This window comes from Mobula birostris, chromosome 28 (genome assembly GCF_030028105.1).
Source record: "Mobula birostris isolate sMobBir1 chromosome 28, sMobBir1.hap1, whole genome shotgun sequence".
NCBI classification, from domain to species: Eukaryota; Metazoa; Chordata; class Chondrichthyes; order Myliobatiformes; family Myliobatidae; genus Mobula; species Mobula birostris.
The window spans coordinates 12,340,180-12,359,593 of NC_092397.1; the positions used below are offsets into that span (position 1 = coordinate 12,340,180).

Sequence of the window (19,414 nt, forward strand, 5' to 3'; positions counted from 1 at the left end):
CTCTCCTCTCTAGTCCGCGCCCCTTCCCCAGCTCACGGCCGCTCTCCGTTTGACCTTTGCGTTTGACCTTAGTTCCTCTCATCCAATTCCTCCCAACTCCCCATGCGGCCCATCTCACCCCTCTCTCTCTCAGCCCTCTCCTCCTCTCCTTCCTTCTCCCTTCCATCTTTTTCCCTCCCCTTCTCCTTGCTCCTTCTCCGGAAATATAATAGTAGGAAAATAGGCCGTGCGGCCCATCTCATCCATGCTGACAAAGAATACTATCCACTCGAATCCCATGTGTCTGTATTTGGCCCGGGCACCCTCACCTTTCCTAACCGTGTATCTGTCCAAATTTCTTAAGGTTGCCATAGCCGGGGGGCGAGGCGGGCGGGGGTCGGTGGTGATAGTGGGGATAAGCTCCCACTGCCTATAAAGTGTTCCAATTGGCGTGCGTCTCTAACAGTCTCTAACAACCAAGTCCAACCCTTGGCCTTCAGGTATGGCTTAGTTGCTAGGCACGGCCCAACTGTTTCTACTGATCGACGCTCCCTACCACTAATATCAGCCTTTGCCTTAAGTAACCGAATGACCTGGTCTCCACAGTATCCCGCTATCCCCTTTCAGCGTCTCCCATATAGACTAGCGGTTAGGATTTCTGGTTTTCACCCCGGCGACCCGGGTTCGACTCCCGGTATGGGAAGCAAATGTTTTAGGGCGACACGGTAGCGTGGCCGTTCGCAGGTGACCTGGCGACGGAGAATAAAATGCCATTACTGTACTGAGAACCCGGTTCGATTCCCGAAAGGAGTTTGTGCGTTCTCGCCGTGACCGCGTGGGTTTCCTTGGAGCATCGTTCGGGTTAGTAAATTGTTGGCAGGCGGTCTTGGCGCCCGACACGTGAGGACGCTTGCAGCCAGGCCCAGCAGAAACCTCCCTGATCTGATTTGACGACAATGCCGCCTTTCACTGCGTGATGCGACCAACATGGGACAGATTCAGCCAATCTTTAACCCTACGCCCTCTCCTGGAAACCATCGTGATCTGTGGTGAAAATGGGACCGAGACAATTCACTTTATCTACGGGTGAATTTATAGATCTCTATAAGGTTCCTCCGTCAGTCGACTCCGCTCGAGGAAAAACAGCCCGACAATCCAGCCGCTCCTTATCACGGCAGATCTTCAGTCCCTGAAACGCTCAATGGTGTTCGCGCTCTCTCCGGATTGATTGCATCCTTACAAGAATTCTGAGATGTGATGTTCTGAATCGTTTAAGACCATAAGACATAGGAACCAAATCAGACCACCCGGCCCATCGAGTCTGTTCAGCGATTCCATCATGGCTGATTTAGTAAACCTCTCAACCCCATTCTCCTACCTTTCCCCTTAAACTTTGACCCCCTTATTAATCAAGAAACTAACAACAGACGTCTGTGGCAATGAATTCTACAGATTCACCAGCCACTGGCTGATGAAATTCCTCCTCCTCTCCGTTCTAAATGGACGTCCCTCTGTTCTGAGTCTGAGCCCCCTGTTCCTAGACTCACCCACTATAGGAAACATCCTCACCAAATCCACTCTATCTGTGCCCTCTGGTCCTAGACTCCCCCACTATTGGAAACATCTGCTCCATGTTTACTCGATCTAGTCCTTTCAATACTCTGAAAGCTCAAGGAGCAGAGAACAGAGTGGGTATGAGACCCGGGGCAGTGTGTCCAGATCACACCCACACCAAACTCGCCTTCTACTTCTTCGTCATCACCTTCCTCACCACCACGTCTCAAAGGGCACAATCACCCCAGCCCAACCCTCACCCCGACTTTCGCGAATCTTAACCTGCCTCTGCCGCCATCCCAAGTAGCCCCTCCCCCCTCCACCACACCAACCTACGCGCTCTCCTCTCTAGTCCGCGTCCCCTCCCCAGCTCACGGCAGCTCTCCGTTTGACCTTTGCGTTTGACCTTAGTTCCCCTCTCCCAATCCCTCCCCACTCCCCATGCGGCCCATCGCACCCCACTCTCTCTCAGCCCTCTCCTCCTCTCCTTCCTTCTCCCTTCCATCTTTTCCCTTCCCCTTCAAGTTTGCTCCTTCTCCGGATCTATAATAGTAGGAAAATAGGCCGTGCGGCCCATCTCATCCATTTTGACAAAGAATGCTATCCACTCGAATCCCATGTGTCTGCATTGGCCCGGGCCCCTCACCTTTCCTATCCGTGTATCTGTCCAAAGTTCTTAAGGTTGCCATAGCCGATGGGGGGGGGGGGGGAAGGGGCGGGGGTCGGTGGTGATAGTGGGAATAAGCTCCCACTGCCTATAAAGTGTTCCAATTGGCGTGCGTCTCTAACAGTCTCTAACAACCAAGTCCAACCATTGGCCTTCAGGTGTGGCTTAGTTGCTAAGCACGGCCCAACTGTTCCTACAGATCGACGCTCCCTACCACTAACATCAGCCTTTGCCTTAAATAACCGAATCACCTGGTCTCCACAGTATCCCCGCTATCCCCTTTCAGCGTCTCCCATATAGTCTATAAACTTTGACCCCCTTATTAATCAAGAAACTATCAACAGACGTCTGTGGCAATGAATTCTACAGATTCACCAGCCACTGGCTGATGAAATTCCTCCTCATCTCCGTTCTAAATGGACGTCCCTCTGTTCCGAGGCTGTGCCCTCTGGTCCTAGTCTCCCCTCACTCATCCCTCACCCACCATTTTCCACCACCCATTAATTCTCCACCGCTGCCTCCATCTCTCCCTTCCCAATGTATTTAGCTTTCCCCTCTCCATTTCCCTGCTCCCCTCCCCACCCCTCTTTCTTCACCTCCAGCCTTGCCCACTCCATCTCCCTGTCCTATCTTCTCCGTTCCCAATGTACTTACCTTTCTCCTCTCCCCTTCCCATCTTCTCCCTTCCCAATGTATATACCTTTCTCCTCTCCCCTTCCCAAACCCTTTCCTCCCGCCCTCTCTATTTCTCTATCTGCGCTATCCCATCCCTCTATCTCCCGGCCCAATACCCTCCTCCTCCCCTTCTGCCTTCCATCGTTCCCCCATCCCGTCCCGTTGCTCCCACTCAGGAGCTATATAGCAGGAAAGACAGGCCATGCGGCCCATTTCATCCATGCTGACGAAGAAGCCCATCCACTCGAATCCCATGTGTCTGTATTTGGCCCGGACCCCTCACCTTTCCTCTCCGAGTATCTGTCTAACGTGCCTTCACGGTGTTGCCTGTGCATTTGCTGCTGCCGCTTCCTTGGGCAAGAAATTCCATCAGATCATGTGATAGCGGAGCAGAATTAGGCCATTTGGTCCATCGATTCCGTTCCGCCATTTCATCAGGGCTGATCCGTTTCCCCTCTCAACCCCAATCTCCTGCTTTCACCCCCTATGCCTTCATGGCCTGACTAATCAAGAATCTTTCAGCCTTGGTTCTTCAGATTGTCACAAACGGGGGTGGCAGTGGGGATTAGCTCCCACTACCTATAAAGTGCTCCAAAGAGCGTGTGTCTTGAACAGCCTCTGACAACCAAGCCAACCCCTGGCCTTCACGTGTGGCTTAGCTGCTAGGCCCGGCCGAACTGTTTCTACTGATCGACGCTCCCTACCACTAACATCAGCCTTTGCCTTCAATAACCCAATGACTCGGTCACCACAGTATCTCCAGTATCGCCTTTCAGCGTCTCCCATATGGTCTAGCGGTTAGGATTCCTGGTTTTCATCCAGGCGGCCCGGGTTCGACTCCCGGTATGGGAAGCAAACGTTTTGGGGCGACACTGTAGCGCGGCCATCAGCAGGTGACATGGAGAGAAGAATAAAATGCTTTTACTGCGACATGGGTCGATTCCCGAAAGGAGTTTGTGCGTTCTCGCCGTGACGGCGTGGGTTTCCTTGGAGCATCGTTCGGGTTAGTAATTTGTTGGCAGGCGGTCTTGGCGCCCGAAACGTGACGACTCTTGCAGCCAGGCCCAGCAGAAACCTCCCTGGTCTGATTTTATGTCAATGCCGCATTTCACTGCGTAACTCGACCTACATGTGACAGATCCGGCTAATCTTTAAACCTACGCCCTCCCTTGGTAACCCTCGTGATCTGCGGAGAAAAAGGGACTGAGGCAATTCACTTTATCTATGGGTGAATTCATAAACCTTTGTAAGGTTTTATCCTCAGTCCCCTCCGCTCGAGGGAAAACAGCCCCAGTCAATCCAGCAACTCCTTATAACTCCTTCAGACCTTCAGTCCCTGAAAAGCACAATGATTTCCGCGCTCTCTCCAGATTAATTGCACCCTTGTAAAGATCCTGAGATGGGATGTTCTGAATCTTTTAAGACCATAAGGCATAGGAACAGAATCAGACCATCCGGCCCATCGAGTTTGTTCCGCGATTCCATCATGGCTGATTTACTATCCCTCTCAACCGCATTCTCCTGCCTTTCCCCTTAACCTTTGAAACCCTTATTAATCAAGAACCTATCAACAGATGTCTCTGGCAATGAATTCCACAGATTCACCAACCACTGGATGATGAAATTCCACCTGATCTCCGTCCTAAATGGACGTCCCTCTGTTCCGAGGGTGTGTCTTCTGGTGCTAGACTCCCCCACTATTGGAAACATCCTCTGCACACCCACTCTATCTGTGCCCCCCTGGTCTTAGAATCTCCCACTGTTGGAAACATACGTTCCATGTTCACTCTGTCTAGTCCCTTCGATACTCTGATTGCTCAAGAGGCAGAGAACAGAGTGGGTATGAGACCCGGAACAGTGCATCCATATCATACCAAACCCGTCTTCTACTTCTTCCTCGTCATCTTTCTCACCAGCACGGTCAAAAGGGCTCACTCACCCCGCCCATCCCTCACCCCGACCTCCTCGAAACTCACTTACGTCTGCCGCCATCCCAAGTAACCCCTCCACCACACCACTCCAACTACGAGTCTCCTCTCTAGTCCGCGTCCCTTCCCCAGCTCATGCTGGTCTCCGTACACCTGCCTCTGCGTTTCACCTCGGTCCCTTCTCCCATTCCCTCTCCACTGCCCTACCCCTCTCCACTTTCCCACACTCTCCCATTTCCCAACCCCTTTACCCCTCACTCATCCCTCACCCACCATTTTCCACCACCCATTAATTCTCCACCGCTGCCGCCATCTCTCCTTTCCTAATGTATTTAGCTTTCCCTTCTCCATTTCCCTCCTCCCAACCCCACCCTTCTTTCTTCACCTCCAGCCTCGCCCACTCCATCTCCTCGTCCCATCTTCTCCCTTCCCAATGAATTTACCTTTCTCCTCTCCCCTTCCCAATGTATTTACCTTTCTCCTCACCCCTTCCCATCTTCTCCCTTCCCAAACCCTTTCCTCCCGCCCTCTCTATTTCTCTATCTGCGCTCTCCCATCCCTCTCCCTTCCTGCCCAATACTCTCCTCCTCTCCTTCTGCCTTCCATCGTTCCCCCATCCCGTCCCGTTTCTCCCACTCAGGAGCTATATAGCAGGATAGACAGGCCATGCGGCCCATCTCATCTATGCTGACGAAGAAGCCCATCCACTCGAATCCCATGTGTCTGTATTTGGCCCGGACCCCTCACCTTTCCTCTCCGAGTATCTGTCTAACGTGCCTCACGGTGTTGCCTGTGCATTTGCTGCTGCCGCTTCCTCGGGCAAGAAATTCCATAAGATCATGTGATAGCGGAGCAGAATTAGGCCATTTGGCCCATCGAGTCGGCTCCGCCATTTCATTTGGGCTGATCCGTTTCCCCTCTCAGCCATAATCTCCTGCTTTCGCCCCCTATCCCTTCATGCCCTGACTAATTAAGAATCTTTCAGCCTTGGTTCTCCAGCTTGTCATAGCCGGGGGTGGTAGTGGGGATAAGCTCCCACTACCTATAAAATGCTCCAAATGGCGTGTGTTTCGAACAGCCTCTGAAAACCACGCCCAACCCCTGGCCTTCAGGTGTGGCTTAGCTGCTAGGCCCGGCCCAACTGTTTCTACTGATCGACGCTCCCTACCACTAATATCAGCCTTTGCCTTAAAATAACACAATGACTTGGTTTCCACAGTATCTCCGCTATTGTCTTTCAGTTTCTCCCATATGGTCTAGCGGTTAGGATTCCTGGTTTTCACCCAGGCGGCCCGGGTTCGACTCCCGGTATGGGAAGCAAACGTTTTGGTGCGACACAGTAACGTGCCGGTTAGCGTGATGCCATTACACCGACCCGGGGTGTGACTGCAAGGGGCACGAGGGACTGCAGATGCAAAGAAGCCAAGGTAGCCAGGGGTTCGTGCAGCGTCTGTGGAGGCAGGAGGTGCAGGGACCAGAGGCGTCGACTATTCGTCTTTGATTCTACTGACGCTACCCAACCGGCTGGGTTCCTCTCAGCATCCAGTTATAGAGCACTGCAGCACAGAAAACAGACCCTTCGGCCCATTTAGTTAGTAGCAGCCTGGTGTTCTGCCTGATCCCATCCCCCTGCATCGGAACACAGCACCCTTTGTACCTCTCCAAATTTCTCCTAAATGTTACTTACATCCACCTGGTCCGCTGTCATCTCCACCCCACGAGAGAAGAAGTAATCCCTCAAGTTAAAAATTTCATCTTTCACCCTTCACATAAGACCCCTAGTTCTCGTCTCACTCAGCCCGATGGACAAAAAGCCTGTCAGCATTCACCCCGCGGGACAGAGTTTGGGACCAGAGGGCCTTCCTTCGAAATGGACGTACGTCCCTTTTAGAGCGGAGAGGGGGAGGACTCTCCTGGCCTGGGTTGGTAGACTATCACTCGAAGACGGTGCTCTGAAGTTGGTCAAGTTTGGCTAACTTGGAAGTTTCGGAGGACAACGGAAGGATCGACGGCATCAGCTTACCTGAAGAACTAAACACCTTTCTCTCTCTATCACTACTCAACTCTATACCACGATCTGAACTGAACTTTACTCATCACCGTAAGTCTGTATCCATTTACTCCTAGGATTTAAGAAGCTTGGTTCCTATATTTCCACACTTATATAAATGTAATCTTTGCTAACCTGTTTGATATATCTGAATTTATTTTTACGGGGTCTTTCTTTTGTTACATTTAAAATGGCGATTTTGTTATGTTAATCTGTGGAATGCGGCTTTGTTGTATTTTAACGCTGCAGAGAGTTTGCGCTAACAGTTTGTTTTACTTTAAATGAGATAACCAGATTCTATTAGCCAATGGGTGGTTATGTATCGTTTTGTTTTCGAATGCCATGCTGTATGATATGACTGTGGACTGAGTTTTGGCGGGGAGTCGGGAGGAGAGACGAGGAGGACGGCGGACGTGCGGAGAGGCTCCGGTCGATCACTTCGGGTGGTCCCGAGCCGTGGGTCGACGGAATTCGGGTGGTCGTCTGACGTCGAACTTGAGCTCCAACGGTAGCGCGCGAAGAACTTGGACTTTGATAAGTGTTGGCGCCTTTTTTTTCCCATTACTTTCCTCTCTGTATCAAATGTATATTAATGCTATAGAATTAGTAATATCTATAAAGTGTATGTGTTAAAATTTACTGGGTGTGCTGGCTGATGATTGATGTTTGTGATTGATTCGGGCGACAATTGACCCTGAGGGGAGTTTTGAAGCAGGTGCTGGGCGGGATTTCCCCTAGACATTCACGAGCCAACATAACGGAACGTTACATATAGTACAAAATTCCGTAGTTATCAATAAATAGTATTGGTTAATAGCAATACCAGATTCCAAAGTTTTTCCATTTCTGCTGGTTCTTTAACCCGTCACGGGGTACGTGGCAACCTGCATCCACCTGGTCCGCTGTCATCTCCACCCCACGAGAGAAGAAGTAATCCCTCAAGTTAAATATTTCACCTTTCACCCTTAACATAAGACCCCTAGTTCTCGTCTCACTCAGCCCGATGGAGAAAAAGCCTGTCAACATTCACCCCGCGGGAGAGAGTTCGGGACGAGAAGGCCCACCTTCGGAATAAACATACGTCCCGTTTGAGAGCGGAGAGGAGGAGGACTTTCGCAGGAGTGCGCGATTCGCAAGGGCGACAGGCGACCACTCCGCTCTGACCGGTAATACCCCCCCCCCCCGCCCCCGCATTCTCCGTCTCTGCCACGTCGATCTTCACCTGCGGGAGCTGTGTCTGCGGTGGGTGGCGGAGGGTCCGTGTCAAGGGTTAACGCGAATCTGTGGAAAGTAGGTAGAGCAACGCATGAAATGCCGGAGGAACTCAGCAGATCACGGAGCAGTTCCGGAAGATGGCGGACAGCTGATGGACACGGAACAGTGCGTGTTCCTGCGGTGAATCGGTGTAAGGCACTGCACTCACTGACGTGCTTTCAGGCTTCTGTATCTTCTGCCCGATGGGAAAGGGGAGAAGGGAGAATGTCCGGGGCAGGAGGGATCTTTGATTATGTTGTCCGCTTTTCCGGGGCAGCGAGAAGTGCAGACGGAGTCCACGAACCCTGTGACTTGCTGGACTGGACTGGTTGAGTGATGGTTAGTAAAGATTCGGTTTGCTGAAGGTCTTGTTTCCTTAAAGCTCGACTGAGTGTGAAGGGTGAGAGAGGCTTTTGCGTTTAACCTCAACTCCCTTCTTCCACTCCTTCTCCACTCCCCTAACCGCTCCACTTTTCCACACCCTCCCGTCTCCCAACCTCTTTACGCCTCACTCATCCCTCTCACCTCACCCACCACTTTCCACCACCCGTTAATTCTCCCCCGCAGCCCCCATCTCTCCCTTCTCAATGTATTTACCTTTCTCCTCTCCATTTCCCTCCTCCTCTCCCCACCCCTCCTCCAGCCTCGGCCACTCCATGTCCAGGTCCCATCTTCTCCCTTCCCAAGTTCTTTACTCTCGCCCTCTCTATTTCCTTACCTCCCTACCCCATCCCTCTATCTCTCTGTTCCATATCCTCCTACTCCCCTTCCTTCTCTCTTCCTTCCTTTTCCCCTCCCCTTCCCGTTGCTCCCACTCCGAAAAACACGAAAAACGGGCCATGCGGCTCACCTCATCCATGCTGACAAAGAATCCTATCCACTCGAATCCCATCTGTCTGTACTTGGCCCGGACCCTGCACCTTTCCTATCTGTGTATCCGTCCAACGTGCCTCTTCGGTGTTGCCTGTGCATTTGCCTCAGCCGCTTCCTCTGACAGACATTCCGTAAGATCATGTCATACCGGAGCAGAATTTGGCCATTGTGATGTGCTGGATTGAATTGGTTCAGTGATGGCTAGTATCGATTCGGGGGGCCGAAGGGCTTGCTTCACTTGAAGCTTGAGTGAGTGTGAAGGGTGAGAGAGGCAGAGGGAGCCGGGTGAGCCGGAGACGGTGAGTGAAATGCAGAGCGTTTGAGGATAAAGCAGGAAGACAGTCCCAGAAAACACGGGAACAGGCTATTCGGCCCATCTTGCAGGATCCGACCAAGTTCTCCATCTGAAGTAGTTGTTTTTGCCTCTCTTTGGCCTGTCTCCCTCGTAGCCTTTCCTACCCGTGTTCAACTGTCTTTTAAACATTGATATTTGTACCCAGCCGGTTGTATTTACACAGCATCCTAAGTGTGAACAAGTTGCTTCTCAAGTCCCTTCGAAATATCCCCGCTGTCGTCTTCCAGCGTCTCCCATATGGTCTAGCGGTTAGGATTCCTGGTTTTCACCCAGGCGGCCCGGGTTCGACTCCCGGTGTGGGAAGCAAACGTTTTGGCGCGCCACAGTAACGCGCCGATCAGCGTAGCGTAACGCCTTTGTTGCGAACCGGGTTCTATTCCCGTAAAGTGCAAAAGGAACTACAGACGAAAGAAAAAAAACAAAGTACAGGGGGTCGAGCAGCATCTGTGGAGGCAGGAGTTTCAGGGATGCGAACAGCGACCATTCGCCTTTGACTAGTGACGCTGCCTACTCCACTGGGCTCCTCACAGCATCCAGTTATAGAGCACAGCAGCACAGAACCAGGTCTTCCGGCCCGTTTAATCAATGGCAGCCTGGTGTTTTACCTAGTCCCATCTACCTGCACGGGTAACATAGCGCTCCGTCTATCTGTTCTAACTTTACTTAAATATTACAATTTACCTTGCAGCCACCAGGTTGTTCTACACTCTCACCACCCGCTGAGTGAAGAAGTCGCTCAGTTTCTCCTCCACCAGTTCTCGTCTCAGCCAGCCCACTGGGGGGAAAGCCGGCCAGTATTCACCCCGCGGGAGAGTCTTCACAATCAGAATAGTAGTACGTCCCCAGCAGAGCAGTGATAAGGAGGAAGTTCACAGGAGGGAGCTCGTTGGGTGTCAGACGGTCACTCCGCTTTGAGCCGCCGCCGTCACCCGCGTTCTCTGGCCCTGGCGCGTGGATCTTCACCGGCGGCCGCTCTGTGCGCGGTGGACGGGGGAAGGTGCATGTCAAGAGAAGACAGAAAATGCCGGAGGAACTCAGCAAATCAGGCAGCATCTCCGGAAGGCCGCTGATGTAGATGGAGCGGCCCGTGTTCCTGAGGGCACTGTAGCTACGTGAAAAAGGTCACACCCAATACGGGAGAGGACACCAAATACCACTGGGTTTAATAGGACAGAATGGGGTGTATCCGTGGTATTCATTGCTAATGTCGACTGCGGAGGACAAGTCATTAAGCGTATTTAGAGCGGGGGGATTGATGGTTCTTGATTAGTAAGGGCGTTCGAAGGATGTGGGGAGCAGAAAGGAGAATGGATAATAAATCAGCTGTGATGTAATAGCTGTTCAGACTCGATGGGCCGAATCGTCTAATTGGCTCCTATGCGTTACGTACCTTCATGCCGTTGTATCTTCTGCCCGATGGGAGAGGTGGGAAGGGAGATCCCGGGGGCGGGAGGGATCTTTGATTCTGAGGTCCGCTTTCCCGGTGTCCGTGACGTGCCGCATTGGACTGGTAGGGTGATGGCTGGCATGAGTCCGAGGGCCGAAGGTCCTGCTTCCTGAACGCCTGACTCAGACTGAAGGATGAGAAAGGCAGAGGCAGCCGGGTGTCCCGGAGACAGTGAGTGAAAGGCTGGGCATCCGAGGGTAGAGAGGGTTTCAAGAGCGATTCCTTCGAGCTCATCTGCTTAATTTCTACCTTTAATGTCTTTCTTTTCCTATTTCAGGGGGGATGGCGGTTCTGCTGCAGGCCGTTATCGTGGAGTTCTCCTTCGGGTAAACAAATCCCCACACCACCCAGCTCCTTTATTCCCCACTCTCACCTGCCTATTATTTTCCCCTGGGTCCCCTCTTCCCTCCCTTTCTCCCATGTTTCACTCTCCTCTCCTATCAGATTCCTTCATCTCCAGCTCTTGACCTCCCCCCCCCCCCCAACTGGCTCCACCAATCATCTTCCAGCTAGTCTCCTTCCACCCTGCCCCCCCAACCTTTTCTATTCTGCCTGCTTCCCCTTTCCTTCTCAGTCCTGAAGAAGGGCCCGCGGCTCGTAACGTCGACTGTTCATTCATTTCCTTGGAAGCTGCCTAACCTGCTGAGTTCCCCCAAATTCTTGTGGCGTGAAACTGTACAGAATTTTGATTTGCAGCGAACAGTGAAAGAAAACGGGAAGAGCAAATTGAAAGCAATGTCAAATAATTGTCAAAAATTCAAATATATTTAAAGCTACAAAGTATGTTGTTTCAAGCAACACACATCAAAGTTGCTGGTGAACGCAGCAGGCCAGGCAGCATCTCTAGGAAGAGGTAGAGTCGACGTTTCGGGCCCAGACCTTTCGTCACGACTAACTGAAAGAAGAGCTAGAAAGAGATTTGAAAGTGGGAGGGGGAGGGGGAGATCCGAAATGATAGGAGAAGACAGGAGGGGGAGGGATGGAGCCAAGGGCTGGACAGGTGATTGGCAAAAGGGATATGAGAGGATCATGGGACAGGAGGTCAGGCAGATAGCGAATCTGTGTCAAAATGTGGTCGAAAAGTTGAAGAGCAGAAGAAATTACAGATGGGGAGCAGTGAGAGATCGTTTCACTGAACTCCCGTCGAAGAGAAGATTTAAACTTCTTCAGTGTAGGCATCACCAGAAGAGGCTTCGCAGTAGTGAATTTAAAAACGCAAACACGAGGAAATCTGCAGATGCTGGAAATTCAAGCAACACACATCAAAGTTGCTGGTGAATATTGTTTATTTATTTAATTGTGGTGAAACTACTTGCATCAAAAATTTTAGAGTGTACGTTAGTAGTCCACCTATTCACCACTTGATTGCTTTTTTCACCTTTCTCTGAGATAGACGGGCTTGGTGCAGTGCAAACAGCTCTCAACATCGGCCAGAATATCACACAGAAGGAGTCACAGATCCCCACGTTCAGTAATTTCCAGTTTGTTCCGCTGCTTTGAAAGAGATTCGGTGACTTATTGTTGGAAAGGCCATAAAACAACTTGACTTTTTTGCCACAGTGCAGGGCAGCGTCCAGAGATTTCTTTCTGCACCCAAAAGTCTTTATTTGATTTTTAAAAAAATCTTGGCTTCAGCTCGAAGCTATTTTGGAGCGATAGCAGATCTTCCTCCATCCCCCCCCCCACCCCCCGGTTAATTCCCCGTTACTAGTATTCAAGAATGGATGCACTACCTGATCTGGAATTCGGATCAAGAGATGATCCTGAGTCTTATGCAACTCACCCAGATGAGCATAGTATACTTGAAGATCATCTTCCGATGTTCTTTCTTTCTCTTCCAACTCAGAGAGGCTCGGCAACTGGAAAAGACCACGATGGCAAATGTTGCACTTAAATAGAGTTAAATTGGACAGAAATGCGGAGATGATTTTCAAATGAGTTTCACGTCATTCCCTTGCAATCGAAGATTAGTTATATTAAACTTCACGAATAATTCTGATAAATAAGCAATGTCGTCACTAATATTCTTGAGTTGCTGGCTAAATGAAGCATTTGAGCCTTCAAAAAATTTTCTCTCTCTCTTTTACACGTTAAGTATCTGAAGAAACTTTTGATATCGTCTTTAATATTATTGGCAAGTTTACTCTCGTTTTCCATCTATACCTTCTTAATGGCTTCTTAAGTTGCCTTCTGTTGGTATTTAAAAGCTTTCCAATCCTCTAACTTCCCTCTAATTGTTGGTCTATTATATATCCTGTCTTTGACTTTTATATTGGCTTGAGTTCGCTTATTAATCACGGTTGTCATCTTGTCTTTAGAATACTTCTTCCTCTTTGGGATGCACATATCCTGTGGGTTCCAAATTGCCACCTGAAATTCCATCATTTCTACTCTGCCGTCATCCATGCCAGTGTACTTTTCCAATCAATTCTGACCAACTCCTCTCTCGTTACCTTTGTAATTTCCTTTACCCCAGTGTAATACTGATACAGCTCCTTCTCAAATTTCAGTGTGAATTCGATCATCTATCGGGGTGACCTGATACAGGTGTATAAGATGATGAGAGGCATTGATCGTGTGGATAGTCAGAGGCTTTTCCCAGGGCTGAAATGGCTAGCACGAGAGGACACACTTTTAAGGTGCTTGGAAGTAGGTACTGAGGCGATGTCAGGGGTATTTTTTTTTACGCAGAGTGTGGTGAGTGCGTGAAATGGGCTGCTGGCGATGTTGGTGGAGGCGGAAACAGGAAAGGGAGGGGGGAGGACTCCGGGGTAAAGAGATGAGGAGGATGGAAAGAGGACAAGTGTAGGTGTAGTCCGGTCGGTGGAGGACTGAGGATGAAGTAAGAAGCTAGGAGGTGATAGGTGGAAAGAGCGAAGGGCTGAGAAAGAAGGAATCTGATTGGAGAGGAGAGCAGACTATTGGAGAACGGGAAGAAGGAGGGCGCCAGAGTAGGTGATAGACAGGTGAGGGTAAGAGGTAAGAAGCCAGTATGGGAAATAGTGGGAGATGGAAGCGGGGGGGGGGGGGGTGCAATAAAATACTGGAAGAAGAATTCAATGTTTATACCATTGGGTTGGCAGCTACCTAGACAGAATATGAGGTGTTGCTCCTCCACCCAGAGGGTGACCTCATCGTGGCGGAGGAGGAGGCCATGGGCGAACCTCTCCAAACGAGAACGAGGTTAGGAATCTTCGGCCCGAAACGTCGACTGTAACTCTTCCTAGAGATGCTGCCTGGCCTGCTGCGTTCACCAGCAACTTTGATGTGTGTTGCTTGAAATTCCAGCATCTGCAGATTTCCTCGTGTTAGGAATTGAATTGTTTGTCCACCGGGAAATTCCACTTTTTTTTCGCGGATGGAGCTGAGGTGCTCAACGAAGCGGTCCCCAGTTCATGTCGGGTCTCAGCAATGTAGAGGGAGGCCGCGTCCGGGGCACCGGAAGGGCTGTCAGGACAATTTGGGACCCTGGACGGAGGCGAATGGGTAGATCCAGCATTTCCGTCGCTTGCAGGGATATGCGCCAGGAGGGAGATTGGTGGGAAGGGACAAATAGGCAAGGGAAGCGCGGAGGGAGCGATCCCTGTGAAAAGCAGAAAGCCGGGGTGGGGGGTGGGGGGAGTGGAGGTTAGATGTTTCTGGTGATCGGACCCCATTGAAGATGGTGAAAGTTGCAGAGAAAGATGTGTTGGATGCGGAGGTTCATTGGGGTGGTAGATGAGGACCTGAGGAAGCCTATCCTTGTTAATACGGCGAGTAGATGGGGTATGCGCGGAAGTTTGGGAAATGGAGGAGATGTAGGTCCATGCAGGCGGAGGAAGGTAAACTCGCTCTTCGAGGAATCAGAGCATCTCTGATGTCTTGGAAAGGAAAGCCTCGTCCTGGAAGTAGATATGGTGGAGACGAAAGAATTGGAAAAAAAAAGGAATAGCATTTTTACAGAAAAGCAGGGTGGGAATAGTGATGGCCAGGATATCGCGGGATTAATATAGGAGCATTGAAAATGAGTGGTTGATGGGGATCGATGGGCTGAATGGCCTCGCGGTGTCTCCCTATGACTATGATGGAAACAGGGACTGAAAATTGCAAAGGACCACACGAATTCCTGACGCCAAGAGTAGACAGTTCACCTTCATTCCTCATGAATTCTTTGCCGTAAACTCCCCACCCACTTCTCTCGGACACCCTCCACGCACTTACTCAGTTTGATGCTAAGGTAGGTAGGGAAGGTAACTGTGAAGAGGGGGCTACAGAGGGATAGAGACAGGATAGTGAGCGGGCACCGAACTGGCAAATGGGGTTTGAAGTGTCAAGAGAAATAACAATTAATAAAAAGTTTTTTTTTCCCAAAAAAGTTTTTTATTGTACTGTTTCCACAGAACAACAGAATGCCATGACATTCTATATGTCAGTGATTACAAATCTGATTCTGGCTCCGGTCTGGCCTGCCTGCACCTTCCCACATCTGCCTACACCTTTTCAAGCCTGCCCACATCTACCTGCACCTCCCTGCACGTCTCTACCAAAGGAGCTGTAAGATGCTCCTTCTCTCCGCCAGCCTGCACGATCAGTCACGAGAAACTACGGCGGCAGGTGGTGGATGAGTGGCCGGTGCGCGTCACAGGTCCTGATTGACCATGACGTCAGGGAGACAATCTCTGAAGAATATTGATAATGGCTGGGGTCACCCTTTACTCCATCCCATCACACACTCCCTCTACACTGTCCCGTCACACACTCCCGGGGTCAGACACAGAGTGAAGCACCCTCTACACCATCCCACCACCGTGACATCGCCACCCATCATTGACTCCACCCTACCCACAGTGAGGCGCTGTCTCATTACTGTCACTCTCAATATGCCTTCCAAAGCGTGGCGCTCCCTCTTCACAACCCCTCCCAAAGCATGGTGCTCCCTCTTCACTGTCGTGTAGCGCTCCCTCAGTGCCAGCAGCCTAGTGCTCAGATCTCAGGAGTGGGATTTGTCTGTGCGGGGCTGAAGAGATTGTCTGTGACCTCTCTCCGACCCAGGGGTCACCGGGCAGTGATGGGGAGCAGGAGCTCTGGCTGATTCCCTCTCTCTAACCCAGGTGTCACCGGTCAGTGATAGGGAACAGGATCCCTGGCCGACTCCCCCTCTCCCCCTCCCCATCCCCCTCTTCCCTCCCCCTTTCCCTTCACCTTCACTCTCGCCTCCCCATCTGGCCCTCCCCACTTTCCCACTCCCCTCTCCCCCCGCTCACCTGCTTCCCCCCTCCCCTCCCCCTCTCATGAAAAGAACACCTCTCCAACTGTTAAGCACGGGGGTGGATCGATCATGTTTTGGGCTTGTGTAGCAGCCAGTGGTACGGGGAATATTTACTGGTAGATGGAGGAATGAATTCAATTAAATACCAGCAAATTCTGGAAGCAAACATCACACCGTCTGTAAAAAAGCCAGAGATGAAAAGAGAATGGCTTCTACAACGGGATAATGATCCTAATCACACCTCAAAATCAACAATGGACTACCTCAAGAGGCGCAAGCTGAAGGTTTTGCCATGGCCCTCACAGTCCCCTGACCTAAACATCACCGAAAATCTGTGGATAGACCTCAAAAGAGCAGTGCATGCAAGACGGCCCAAGAATCTCACAGAACTAGAAGCCTTTTGCAAGGAAGAATGGGCGATAATCCCCCAGACAAGAATTGAAAGACCCTTAGCTGGCTACAGAAAGCGTTTACAAGCTGTGATACTTGCCGAAGGGGGTGTTACTAAGTACTGACCATGCAGGGTGCCCAAACTTTTGCTTTGGACCCTTTTCCTTTTTTGTTACTTTGAAACTGTAAAAGGTGGAAATAAAAAAGTTTTCTTGTTTAAAATACTAAAGAAATATGTCATCTTTAACTTTATGCCTTTTGGAAACCAGTTCATCTTTTACTCGCTTAGCTATTCACAGTAACAGAAATTTTGACCAGGGGTGCCCAAACTTTTGCATACCACTGTACAACAAGACGGACACTACGGCCAAATTACTGAGAAACTATGACGGTTAAGTATTTCAGGATAAAGCAGAAAGATGGACCCAGAGAACGCGGGAACAGGTCCTGAGGCCAATGTGTCCGATGGACCGGTTGGTTGTTCAGCAGAAGCAGTTCCTTTGGCCTGCATCCCTCGAAAGGTTTCCCTTCCGTGTCCAAGGATCTTTTAAAGTTTAAAATTTAAACAATTGTTACTCGACACGGCCATCAGACTGATTAACCCACGCTGACTTATGTGTATTTCTATGCTACATTGTATCCTTTTTGCCAATCAACTTTCCAGCTCTTAGCTTTATCCCTCCCCCTCCTATAATTTCAGATCTCCCCCATTTCCTTCCCACTTTCAAATATCTTACTATCTCTTCTTTCAGTTAGTCCTGACGAGAAGACCCGGCCCGAAACGTCGACTGTGCTTCTTCCTGTGAATGCAGTCTGGCCAGCTGCGTTCCACCAGCGTTTTGTGTGTGTGTGTCGCTTGAATTTCCAACATCTGCAGATTTCCTCCTGTTTTCAATTCAGTTCAGTTCAAATTTACACACCGCCCTCTGTGTGAAGAACTTGTCTCTCAAATTACATTGTATTTCCGCCGCGTTCTGTCGTCATCTCCCATATGGTCTAGCGGTTAGGATTCCTGGTTTTCACCCAGGCGGCCCGGGTTCGACTCCCGGTATGGGAAGAACTTTTTTTTTTGGAGTGACACGGTACTGCCACCCGGGTTCAATTCGGAGAAGGAGTTTGTGCGTTCTTCCCCTGACCGCGCCGGTTCGGGCAGCGCGGCGACACTTGCCGTCCCGCCCTCGATGTGCACGTGACAAATAAAGCTAATCTTTAAACCTATGCACTCTCTTGGAAACTCTCGTGGTCCGGGGTGAGAAAAGGACTGTGACTATGAACAATTCTATACACCTCTATAAGGTCTCTCCTCAGCCCTAGGGAAACAGCCGCAGGCAGTCTAGCCTCTCCTAGATTTCAGTTCATGTAACATCCAATGTTTTCGCATCCTCTCCAACGTAATCACATTCTTAAAAAGATTCTGGGATGGGTTGTTCTGAATCTTTTATGTTCAGAAGACACACTAGCAGAATAATGCAATTTGGCCCATCGAATCTGCTAGCCATTTCATTATGGCTGAGGTACTTCCCCTCTCTAGTCCATTCCCCTGCCCTGTAACCTTTGTCGCCCTTATTAATCAATAAGCTTCTTCTTAAAATATACACAAAGGTATCGCCTCCACAACTGCCTGTGGCAATGAATTCCACAGATTCACCACCCTCTGGCTAAAGAAATCTCTCCTCATCTCTGTTCTAAAGGGAAGTTCCTCTATTTCGAGGCTGTGCCCTCTGATCCTAGGTTCCCCCGCTCCGTCCTCTCCTTCTCGTCCTTTCGATATTCTGAAGGTTCAAGAGGCAGAGAACGGTGTGGGTATGAAACCCGGGACCGTGTGTCCAGACCTCTGTCACACACCCACACTAACGTCTATTGAAACTCAGCTTTTTTTTTGTGACGTCTATCAGACATAGGAGATGGTGGGAGAGAAGGAAAGTCTATATTTAACGGAGATCAACAACCTCTATTGAAAAGCTAAAGTCAGATGTATCAGTACTACAGTGGAGTAAAGAGGACTACAGAGGCTTGAGAGAGGAGTTGGCCAGAATTGACTGGAAAAGAACACTGGCAGGGATGACGGCAGAGCGAGGATGGCTGGAATTTCTGGAAGTAATTCGGAAGGTATGTCCCAAAGAGGAAAAAGTTTTCGAAAGGCAAAGTGACGCAACCGTGGCGAACAAGACAAATCAAAGCCAACACAAGAGCCAAAGAGAGGGTATATAATCGAGCAACTTAGCGGGAAGTTGAAGGGTTCGGAAGCTTTTAAAACCAACAGGAGGTAAGTAAAAAGTCATTAAGAAGGAAAATATGGAATACTAAAGTAAGCTAGCCAATAATACCGTCGTCGTCCTGGCTATCCCTTCGTCCGCCCGTTCCACCGTTGAGGTCTTGGTTGGATTGTTCTTTGACAGGGACCTCACCCTCGACCTTACCGCCATGGGTGACCCTACCAGGAGCATAGCTCCAGACGGCATCGCTATCGGAATCTCAGGACCACAGAAGCTTCTCCACCGCGACAAGGTGACAATCCACGGAGAAGAACCAATAACACCAACGGTTTCTTCAGATGCACAAAGCGTAAAAGAGAGGCGCAAGTGGATATTGGATTGCTGGAAACGATGCTGGAGAGGTAGTAATGGGGGGCAAGGAAATGGCGGACGAACTGAATAAGTATTTTGCATCAGTATTCACTGTGGAAGACACTGGCAACATGATGAAAGTTCCAGGAGTCAGGGGTCTTGAAGTGTGTGAAGTTACCATTATTAGAGAGAAGGTTCTTGGAAAACTGAAAGATGTGGAGGCAGGCAGGTGACCTGGACCAGACGGTGTACACCCAGAAAGAGGAGGCTGAAGAGATCATGGAGGCATTAGTAATGATCTTTCAAGAATCACTAGATACTGGAAAGGTTCCGGAAGACTGGAAAATTGAAAATATCACTCCACTCTTCAAGGAGGGAAAGAGGCAGAAGAAAGGAACTATAGGCCAGTTAGTCTGACCTCAGTGAT

The 19,414-nt window shown here is 50.1% G+C and overlaps 4 non-coding genes across 4 annotated transcripts; all 4 read left to right on the forward strand.

Annotated features, from left to right (window-relative positions):
• The first annotated feature begins 3,655 nt into the window (after positions 1–3,655).
• On the forward strand, positions 3,656–3,727 carry trnae-uuc (transfer RNA glutamic acid (anticodon UUC)). The gene has a single exon. It is a non-coding gene; the product is annotated as a tRNA-Glu (tRNA).
• A 2,321-nt stretch (positions 3,728–6,048) lies between these two features.
• On the forward strand, positions 6,049–6,120 carry trnae-uuc (transfer RNA glutamic acid (anticodon UUC)). Its single transcript has one exon. It is a non-coding gene; the product is annotated as a tRNA-Glu (tRNA).
• Positions 6,121–9,566: 3,446 nt separating this feature from the next.
• Positions 9,567–9,638, forward strand: trnae-uuc (transfer RNA glutamic acid (anticodon UUC)). The gene has a single exon. It is a non-coding gene; the product is annotated as a tRNA-Glu (tRNA).
• Positions 9,639–17,405: 7,767 nt separating this feature from the next.
• On the forward strand, positions 17,406–17,477 carry trnae-uuc (transfer RNA glutamic acid (anticodon UUC)). Its single transcript has one exon. It is a non-coding gene; the product is annotated as a tRNA-Glu (tRNA).
• The last annotated feature ends 1,937 nt before the right edge of the window (positions 17,478–19,414 follow it).